We start from the raw sequence: 12151 nt of genomic DNA, 5'->3' as shown, positions 1-12151 counted from the left end.
AGCTGTGGAGTATGTGATGCACCATGAGGACACACCATGACTGTCAAGTGACACACCACACACATGTGAACATAACTACCGTGCAACAGCCTGCACATATGCCCATACAGCATGTGTGCATGGAACAGGAATACCACTGTGGCGTCTGTGAAAAGGCCAGTACCACCATGTCTCTGTGTGGAATAGCATGGTCCCTAACAGTGCGTAAATGTAGCAGAAGTGCACTGTGATATGTGTCGGCATAGTCACGTAGACTGTCCATCGTACGGGGTGCCATGCCATCAACTACCTCTGTCAGTGGATGTCGGTAGTACCGGCTGTAGAGCGTATGTACCATGCATGCTGCGATGGTCGTGTGTCTAGGGTGTGGCTAGCAGGGCTGAGAAGCATGGATGTTCAGCAAACAGAGGGGGGATGTGTGTAGGCATAGCACACAGACACATGGAGGTTTGGTGCATGCCGAGGGTAGTGTAGGTATGGTATGTGTCGTGTAATGTGTCACCCAGCTATGTGTACTGCATGGCCAAGCATGTGTGGGTACATGGGAGTCCATACTAGGGAAGTGCGTGTTGCTGTCAATACATAGCAGTAGCAACTGTCCTAGGTGCAATGTACAGTATGCCAACACGGCCAGCATGTAACCCGTGGTGTACAGTGTATTCACCGTTGCGTGTCACAATGTGCGTAGTAGTCACGAACATGGGTATCTGAACATGGATTACCTATGATGCAATGTGTCTTGGGAATATACCGTATGTGTGTAAATCACTGTGTGGTGTGGGAACCACCCACCCGTGTGTGTTGCAGTCCAGGTATGTGCCTGGGAGGTATGATCTGTGTACAATCTGGACTGGCAGGTGTGCCGTGTAGGGCATGGAGGCAGGTCCCAGGCACTGCAGATAAATGACATGCGTGCCGTACTGTGTGTGCAGTGCTTGTGTACAGCACAGTGGAGGGTGTAAGCATTGTCACACATCACTGCATGCTGTGCCTACCTGTGATAGCCCTGCTGGAGACAGACATGTGACACCGCTGCACAGGCAGCATAGCATGTGAAGATGTACATGTGGGCTGCACACCTTAGGCAGATGTCCACAGGTCATGTGTGCCACGGTAGTGTGGTTGAACACGACTATCAGACTGGACAAACACCACATGCCTGCATAAGTACAGTATGACCATAGTCAACATTCCCAGTGACAGAGTAGGCCAATGTACAGTATCCCTGTGTGCAGACCACTGGCTACTGGACACCTGGCTAGACACACACCTGGAGGGTTAATTCACCATTGAGCCATCACATGTCCCAGTCCATGTGGGCCGTACATTGTCATCACAGGGTGGTCACAATAGCAGGTGGCAAGGAAACCATAGGCGATGCGTACAGCAGTACCACAGTAGTACTGACATCTCCTCAGTGGCTAGGCGCTATAAGGCAACGTGAAAACGATGCAAAAGCCGGAAATGTCCCAGAATGTACCACAGGGCCATAGCCAACAGGAGATGCAAAGGACGATGTACAAACCATGACCGTGATGTATGGCGCCATATGGTAGACTCAACACCGATACGCCGGTAACGCTATTACGCATCAGGCATGTACGGCGAAAATATGAATGTGTGCTATCCCGCACCGATCAGGACACTTACGTCCCGTGAAATACCGCTGTGTGTTCCACGCACCGCTAAGCAAGCAAGTGCCACACCTAATAGGAGGCTACCGGTAGCATACAGGCTGTCCCAAGTACAGGACCACAATCACCGTGAATTATCACTGACAAAATGCCAATGGATAGTAGGCACGGACGAACATCCGCAGATATATAACCGATGTGAAGGAGGAATACTGCAGGAAGCACATGCAGGCGATACCGAACACCAGACGCTATCAACCAAACAAACATTCCAGAACAACAGACAGGTAACCTGCAGCTCCCCAAGCAGGATGGAGCACACACACAAGCATATCTTGTATGTATAAATGCAAGACCCACACCCCGCACTGGCCACCCACATCCGCAGATATACCCCATCGCATATATCAAAGGGATAACAGCCAAACCGTAGCAAAACATACAGGCAGTCAATGACAGTGGCATACCCGCGAACAAGCCACGTGGGAAACACTAGCACCAGCTGATGCATCCTTGCCTCCGTTCTGTACAGGAATATAACAGCGATGTTACACATCTGAATCCACAACGCCATCGACACACACCGCCAGGACACGGACACCCACATGTCGCAACAGAATACCATACCCAACACACAATCCACGGCTAACACCACAGCTGCACGTACCTGACACCACACATAGCGCGATGCAGTCACACAAACATGATATAATACATACCATCCCTAAGGTAGTGCAAATAACCAACGCCACACGAGGAATGAACCATGGCCTAGTTTCGCTGGGTAACGCATTTAATGGAGGAGGATCACCAGTGATATGCGATAACTACACACCGAGGAACAGCTATTGGCTGATGAACCCACATGCCCCAGGTGACGACGAATAAAAAGGAAGACTCCTGGATATTCAAACCGTGATGTTCATACCCGAACACAAAGTGAATCGAAGCAAGGAGTTAGAGGAAAATATTGACGAATACAGAAGCAAAGGCCGGAAAGGTATGTCGAACCCACGAGATGTACTGGTGTGCAACGATGATAATGAGATGACTAATCTGCACTGTATGTGAACGATGTGTGTAAGTAAACATACCTGTCCATTAGGCAGAGAGTGGTGAAAGGTGGTTATGTAATGCTAAGCCGCCGAGCATACCAACGACTGTGGACAACGCGGTGCACAGCAGGGACAACATGTACACAGCGGATAACCCAAGGTCCCGCCATAGGGATTCCAAACACAGAACAATGCCACCACCCACGCTTGCTGCCAGTGGATACCCAACAATGAAGTGCCACAGCAGGGATAGGACATGTATGTATAGTGTCACAGCACACATGTGCATGGGCATATACCGCCGATGTCATACGGAATGTGCGCGACAACGGCACGATCCCTCGCAGTAGGGGTGACTATGTCAATTATGTGGAATGCAAAGCTGTCATGATGGATATGTTCAGAAATCATAGACAGTATCACAGGCATAGCATGCATGATGGAGGGATGGCCTAATGTTATGTACATAAACAAGATATGTATGGCCTGCACATATGGGACAGAGTAGTAGCAGAATAGGCACCAAATGGAGGGAACAGCAAGTAACCATGTCCAAACGCTGCAGTGCAGGTGCAATGTGTGCAACAATGATAAACCGCAGGGCCGTGTGTAAACACATGTGCAATGTTAACAGTAGTGTCACCCCCCATGGTAGTGTCCACTGAACGGCAGAGGTGGATGTCAACTGTATGTCTATACAGTACTTTCGCTGTGGTGGTACCATGGGTCTGTGTCAACCCTACCAGCAAGGGAGCTATCACATGACTAGTGACACAGTGTGTCCCTGTGGGATGTGCACAGGACCTATGTCCCACAGCACGGTGTGTGTGTCTAGTCTGTGGAGGTCACACAGACGCTTCAGGCTGAGCAATGTGGCATGTGTGCAATACATGCAGGAGTGCTCCCTCCCACCCTGCCCACTGCAAACGCCATGTAGGAGTACTACATGCATCAGTAATGCGGAGAACATGGCCCATGGCAGAGCAGATGACACCCTGTGTTAGTGGTATGCAGGTGAGTACAGATGTGTTTCATGACTGTCATTTGCATATGTAAACGGGTCTGAGCCGGTAGACATCACGGCATGACTATACTGAGACATGTAAAGTTGTATCCATTGTGTAAGGTACACCACATATGTTTTATTGTAACACTGCCCGTGGTGTACATCTGTGTATGGCACAGGTACAAGGGCACCCAATGTATCAGCTAGACATACGGTCCAGAAATGCGCGGCCCCACATGTGTACCCATGCCATAGTGGAATATGGCAACCACAGCACCATGTGGGCATGCGTGTACAGCAACCATGTACAATGTGATATGCATGTCTAGCGACAGTATCCATGTGATACACACTGCATGACTGTCACTATGCAAAGGTGATGTGTATGCACTATGTGTGATGTAACTGATCTACATGATATATCTGCCACACTGACACCTGTATGGTTGTTAGCAATATGAGTAGGATGAGCTAGAATGCTGCCAGGTATGTAGATGTGGTATATGTAGGCATGGACAATACTCTGTGACAGCATGTAGTGTATGTAAGCAAATAGTAAGCATGAGGGGCCACATGACTGATGACTGTGCAATGTCACACATACCTGACTCATTGTAGTCAGTATGATATGCGTGCACCACTGTGTGACCTGTACAGGAGGGACATGGCGTAACAACCTGAGACATAGGCTGCGATGTGATGCTGGATGTGAACAATGGCAAAACGATAAAGTGGAATGGCGCTGAAGGGCAAAGAGCGGATAATGTCTGATTTGATACCCTCTGTACCACACCAACCACCCATGCAATGCTATGACAGGTGGCCAGCATGTGGATGTGGTGCTGTGGCGCATTGAAGCCCAACAAGGGTGCCAGCAAAGGCATGGAGGTTGTCAATGAGTGTGTGAAGCATGTATGTGAGGATGTGGCCTTGCGCCATACTGAATGGCTCCAGTCATGGGTGTACAAATGCAGCCCCATACGTGCAAATGCAGTACCACCCATGTGTAGTGTGATAGATGTGGTAGTGTGGTGGTCAGGGTACACAACGCATTGTGAATGGGCTAGCAGTCGATGCAGCGTGCTGCTGCAGAGACATGTAATGCCAGGTTGGCGGATACAACAACTACGGAGATCGGAGGTGAGATTGGGACCGCGGTTCTCGACATAACGGTGCATGGCAGTACTATGTATGTCCACAGGGTTAATACAATGTCCAGCCATGGATTGGAACCCTGTAGTGAGTGAGAGTGTGTATTGTTGGTAGGTACCCCATTGGCAGGCACGATGCCAGCAACATCTGTGTTGGCAATGCCTGTATGAGTGTTGTATGCTGCATTGAATGTGGATGTAGCCAAACAGCAGAGACATACCACCACACTGCATGAGGGCCCACACTGCAATGTATGGCAGCCATGTGTAGGTAGCTAGCTGTGGAGTATGTGATGCACCATGAGGACACACCATGACTGTCAAGTGACACACCACACACATGTGAACATAACTACCGCGGCAACAGCCTGCACATATGCCCATACAGCATGTGTGCATGGAACAGGAATACCACTGTATGCCTGTGAAAAGGCCAGTACCACCATGTCTCTGTGTGGAATAGCATGGTCCCTAACAGTGCGTAAATGTAGCAGAAGTGCACTGTGATATGTGTCGGCATAGTCACATAGACTGTCCATCGTACAGGGTGCCATGCCATCAACTACCTCTGTCAGTGGATGTTGGTAGTACCGGCTGTAGAGCGTATGTACCATGCATGCCGCGTATGGTCGTGGTGTCTAGAGTGTGGCTAGCAGGGCTGAGAAGCATGGATGTTCAGCAAACAGAGGGGGGATGTGTGTAGGCATAGCACACAGACACATGGAGGTTTGGTGCATGCCGAGGGTAGTGTAGGTATGGTATGTGTCGTGGTAATGTGTCACCCAGCTATTATGTACTGCATGGCCAAGCATGTGTGGGTACATGGGAGTCCATACTAGGGAAGTGCGGTTGCCAATACATAGCAGTAGCAACTGTCCTAGGTGCAATGTACAGTATGCCAACACGCCAGCATGTAACCCGTGGTGTACAGTGTATTCACCGCTATGGTCACAAAGCGCGAGCGGTCACTTAACATGGGTATCTGAACATGGATTACCTATGATGCAATGTGTCTTGGGAATATACCGTGATGTGTAAATCACTGTGTGGTGTGGGAAACACCCACCCAGGTGTGTTGCAGTCCAGGTATGTGCCTGGGAGGTATGATCTGTGTACAATCTGGACTGGCAGGTGCCGTGCCGTAGGGCATGGAGGGCAGGTCCCAGGCACTGCAGATAAATCACATGTGTGCTGTACTGTGTGATCAGTTCTAGTGTACAGCACAGTGGAGGGTGTAAGCATTGGCACACATCACTGTACGCTGTGCCTACCTGTGATAGCCCTGCTGGAGACAGACACATGTGACACCGCTGCACAGGCAGCATAGCATGTGAAGATGTACATGTGGGCTGCACACCTTAGGGCAGATGTCCACAGGTCATGTGTGCCACGGTAGTGTGGTTGAACACTACTATCAGACTGACAAACACCACATGCCTGCATAAGTACAGTATGACCATAGTCAACATTCCCAGTGACAGAGTAGGCCAATGCATGTGCATCCATGTGTGCAGACCACTGGCTACTGGACACCTGGCTAGACACACACCTGGAGGGTTAATTCACCATTGAGCCATCACATGTCCCAGTCCATGTGGGCCGGACATTGTCATCACAGGGTGGTCACAATAGCAGGTGGCAAGGCAGACACGCGTACCAGGTGATGTGTCAGTGTGCATATGTCAAGCAGCACAGCCGCTCACATGTCTGCAACATACTGGTGCACGATGTATACCGTTACATGATGTATGGAACTGCACTGTCACCCACTACAGGGCCATCTGACACAGGTGTGTTGTGACAGGTGTAACCCATGTTTGCACAGGATACACACCGGCTGTTGTAGGCAGCCATGCTGGTGGCTACCAGTGATATATGCAGTGGTCATACAGACATACCGCATAATACAGTGTTCATGCAGGAATGTCCATTGTCGTGACTCCTATGTGCTGCTATGTGAATGTAGGTGTGTACTGTGAATGTTACACATCCAGATGACACCATCTGGCGCAGTCATGGTTGTCAACACCAGTACACACATCCACAGCAGTCAGAACCCAGTCCTGACAATGTGTGCAGTCACCCTCGCATTGTGTGACATATGTGCACATGGCGAACACCTCCCACTGTCATCTAAGATGGCTACATGATGGCCGGAATGTGCTGTGGAAATGTACAATGCTGGTAGCCCAATGAAGTACGTGGAATCACACACAGTACGGTATGGCAGACATGTAAAACCATGCACAACAATGACCGCCTAACAGACACAATAATGCATTGACATTATGGAACATGTGCACATGACAACCCCTAATGAGGTATGTTGCACATATTGATGTACAATTGTCATCTATGGCCATAGCATGGATGCAGACGCACATACCCCACAGGTAGTACCATGTGATGTAGGTAGGGGGGCATTGCTCGCGTACATGTCACAGTAGTTGTACAGACACATGTCCTGCATAGCCGCCATGTAGGGTAGCTGTGGCATGTGACCGCCAGACATGCCCGCATAATTGACCAAGTCCCACAGGAGATGTGTTATGTGTGTACCACATGTGATGTGCTGACAACAAGCTGTGACGTGTAATGGCTGCCGTGTACCTGTGTGACATTGTCTGTGATGGGTGCAAAGGCATATAGTATCGTGATTGCATGCCCACACGCCCGACATAGGTGCATCGCCTGAACACACAATACAAGCAGTGTGTCGGATGATAGCCACCCACAGCAGGAGATGGGTATGGACGCAGCCCACAAACCACATGTGTGTGTGTATGGGTGTTCACGCCCACCTACACATGAGCATCTGAGAGGCTAGTGTTACAGCTGTACAGGGTTGCATGCATATATGTTCAGCAACATCCCTGTGTGTCCCCCACTGGCCCGCTGCAAGTAATCATGGACACCAACCAAATGTGCAGATATGAGATGTGCACAGCACACCACAGATGCCTACTGTAGAACAGGCTTACCGTGTAGACATGTGCACAGTACGTCTGCTCCAGCTGCAGTCAAACATGTTATGTGCTGAACCACACCAATAGTCCAGGCCATGCCTCAGATGGACATGCATGCATTTTGTGTATGTGTATGGCTGTGAATGTCTCCGCATAGCAATATAGTTGTGTCACCGCTAGAACAACAATATGAATGGGTTGTAGGTGTGGAGGGGCGCCACAATGCGGTATGGTCAGATCGACGATACCATCAGTGACCCTGCTATGTGAACATCCCTGTCCCCATACATGGATACCTATGCTGTGCCCAACACAAGATTCACAGAGGGAGGATGGTGGTGTGTGTAGTGCAGCAGCAGACATGGGGTGGCAGCAGGCACTGGATGTACACATATGTGCTACCCACATCAGTGCAGGCAACCATCCATGTGCACGGATAGCCGGTGTGTCCACATACAGCACTGTGTTGATCAATATCCCAGCACATAGCACCTGCCAGGGTTACAGTGTATGCATGGATGTGTGATACCTGCATGCACCAGACACACCTCAGCAAGCAGTGTGCAGCATACCTCGCTTGAGGCCAGTGTCCACATTCATGGCGAGCAGACATGTTGAATGTCCATATACACATAGCAATGACATATGGAATGGACAGCCACCCTGCCAATATCATCAACCCCCAGGTGGATCACAACCCAGTGCCATGTATGTGGCATACCCTGCCATACCATGCAGACCTGCCCAGCAAGGCTGCATGAGCTATCACAGTCCTACATGGTGCAATGGACAAAAGGCACTCTCACCATCAACCATACACAGCAGTAATGTGGCGGTGATGCACCCTGTGGTGTTACAGGTTCTGTGTGATGTCCCGACAATGTGTGTGTGTACATGCTATGCATGGCCTTTCCTGCTAATGTGTCATGGTTACACATTGCCCCATGTCTATCACATGTGCAACACAGGTGAGCTGTGGTAAGTTGTCCAACACCCGCACAGTGCTGTGTGGATGTACATGGCACAACACATGTATGCAGGTGTCCATGTGTATGTGTACAGTGCCACTGCTGGCGCTCACAATGGCTACAGACGGATGTGTACTGACATATACACAGCGCCCAGGTGAACAGTAGCACCGACGCCACATGGGGACCTATGCCAAGTGATATGGACACAGGTGCAGCCAGGTACACATGTCCACAGCAGGCTAACATCTACATGGTGCGGTACAGTGTGATTGGGTGGCACACAGATATGATGTGACACTCACTGCTCAATGCTGTGAAGCCAATACATTGGCTGTGTCACCGCCACGATGCTCGTCACAGATTACTGTGCAGATGTCACTTGGTCATAGCAATGTATTTCCAACAGTATGCCAGCACAGCAGTGTAAATGTGACCTGCCACCATCATTATGTCTTACAGATAATGCCACGTTCCTGGCTTCCCGCTTTCAGTCGACAGGAGGAGGAGGTGATCATCCCATACCTCCATACTAATCATGACGTCTTATTCAGTCATGTGCCACAGCAGGCACAGGAACCATACAGGAGATGTGGGAGGAGATGTGCAGGAGGGTGAACAGCCTGGTCGGATACAACCGCACTTATCAGCAGATCCGCAGACACTGCACAGACCTGATCCGGCATGCAAGACAGCGTGCCACTGCAATCGCCAGACAACAAAGTGGGACAGGTGGTGGGCCACCAACCCAGCCCCCACTCACAGCCACGGAGGAGCTTCTGGCCAGTCTGGGGACACCCACGGAACAACACGCAGAAACCCATGCGTCCATTGTGGAGGTGGGTGTCTCAACTATGAGCTGGAGCTGACTGGTAAGTCAGTGTTGCATGTTTGTATGATGTTTAAGCGACGTGGGGGTGGGTGTCATAGTACAACACATAATATAGCTATACATGCCAGGTATATGGCCACACAAGATGCATACTACAGTATGCTATGTTGTGTTAGCAGACATGTGCATAGCACATGCTAACTCACAGATGCATGATGACATGCACAGTGCTAACCGCGGGCGATAGTAATGGATAATGTGTATACCTTTGTGTCATCCCTTTACAGGTATCGCCTGGCGGTTGCAAACACAAGGGTCTGTTGCAGGTAAGTCTGTTGCTAGTCAAAGGCATGATATGGTGTATTGATATTCCCCATGTGTCCAGGCATGACATGCACACCTGTGTGTGCCCCAGTCACGTGCATACAGGTTGCACCACCCGACACACACACCACCCAAGTACAGTAGATACAACCGTTAGTGTAGAGTGGCATGACACCACACAACCTATTGGTGTGTTACGTGCATTCAGCTATGCATACAATGGTGTATGTGTTCCACAATGGCTGCATGTGTAGTATGCATCGGTATGCCTCTGCAGTATGCACACAGTACCACATAGTGAGCTGTGATCTTGCCAGAGCACAGGTGTTACCAATGTGACCTATGCCCCTGCATCGGTGCACATCGCTAGACATGGCACATGCCATGTCCCATGCACGTGGATGTCTGGCTGCAACTTTTTCACACCATGACATGACCTATGCACGCATATAGCAGACATCCACACTGTCTGCATATCCGTAGGGAATGTGACACCTTACACTAGTATGGTTGTATGTCACATGGGCCACTACAGGGCCGTGTGCCCCATGTCCACCACACACAATTGTCAATGACCCAGACAGACAAGGCCATGGTCGATACCTACAGGCATGTTGCCACACAGTACATCCACAGTGGGTAGTCACCACTGCACCCTGTACACACATAGTGGGCTCATCACTGTAGTGGACCCCTGGACATCCAATGTAGTACACCAGTGACATGGAATGCCTCTCCACAGCTACTACAGGTGCCTCCAATGTCCACCATATAATGCAAGCTGCTGAGCAGCTGAACTGACCCACAGACATGGCAATGTAATGCGCCCAGGTCACGCATCGACAGAAACATAACTGTGTCCTGCTACTGTGCGGCACAGTGGCATTAGCAAGCCCGCGATCACACTGTACAGCTATGTACAGCTCACACCAACCGCATTCCGCACAGACATCCCTGTTACCCATACATTGTATCTGTAGACTGTGCACATAACACTGCACCGCGGACAACTGTTGTGATGTGGCGATGCGGTGGACACCATCGCCACATGTCCACATGATACCACACATGTTTATGTGTACATGACATAGTGTCGGTAGCCATGTGTACTGTCAACTCACCCGTGGCCACACGGTGTATCACGGTGATGCATGCAAACTACCATGAATGTGTGTACTGCATGCCTACTAAAAGACACCTGCCTGTTGTACTGTTCCCACCAGGGCAGTGTGCATACTGCCACTATGAATGTCTGGTCTACATTCACTGGTCTGTGGTGTGTGAATGCTGCATGCCACCTGCATTATCACATGCATGATGTGTGTGTGTGTGTGTGTGTGTGTGTGTGTGTGTGTGTGTGTGTGTCTGTATTGTAACCGATGGTATGTCTTTGTATTGACAGGTGCTGTAGGTGAGTTCCCTCCCGCGTCCATCTGATGCTAGTGTCCCCACAGATACTAGTGGTGCTGACCCTGTGCATGAGGCCCAGGCAGGGTCGCCACAGGCAGACACTGTGCCATTGGAGAACATCACACTTACGCCCCTTCATCCCTGCACACACGGTTTGATGCCGACACATACCCCAACACCGCTGCTCCATAGATGACGGTCAGTCAGCGCCTGTTGGCACCGGCAGCAGGAATGTGTGGTGGCTGCAGAAGGTGTGGGTACACACGTCGTCGCCAGTGTAATGACTGGTGCAGTGCCACGCAGGCATGTGGCAGGTGCTGCTCGTAGGGGAGCACCGCCAGACATACACCTGCCGCATATGGTGCAGCAGCTGGTATAACCAGATGCATGTTCCAGACTGTAATGGCGGCACAGGCACGTGCCGAACGGGAGAACCAGGAAGCGCCGAGGCTGCAGAGCTCTGCAATCCGCTCCTTGAATGACAACATCCAGGCATTGGCGCACGCCCAACAGCATCTTGCCGATGTTCTGATAGGAGATTGGGTGAGATGGCTGGTATCCTCGACCGAGGCATGGCCATCCTTGAGCGTGGGCTGTCTGTGCAGGAACACCAGGTAGGGGTGAGGCATAGGGCACGTGGGTGTGGGCCAGCAACACCACCTGGTGCAGGTCAGCGCAGCGCGGCAGCACCTCCCATGCCCACCCACACAGTGCTGGTAGCAGCAGCAGTGCAGCTGCTACTACACCAACCACACCAGGACAGAGCAGGCCACGCCACGTGGATCGGCCCTGGACAGCCCCGGTG

Source organism: Protopterus annectens, chromosome 15.part0 (genome assembly GCF_019279795.1).
Source record: "Protopterus annectens isolate FY-2018-M chromosome 15.part0, PAN1.0, whole genome shotgun sequence".
Lineage (NCBI taxonomy): Eukaryota > Metazoa > Chordata > Ceratodontiformes > Protopteridae > Protopterus > Protopterus annectens.
The sequence above is the reverse complement of the archived record's forward strand: the minus strand, read 5'-3'. Positions refer to the sequence as shown.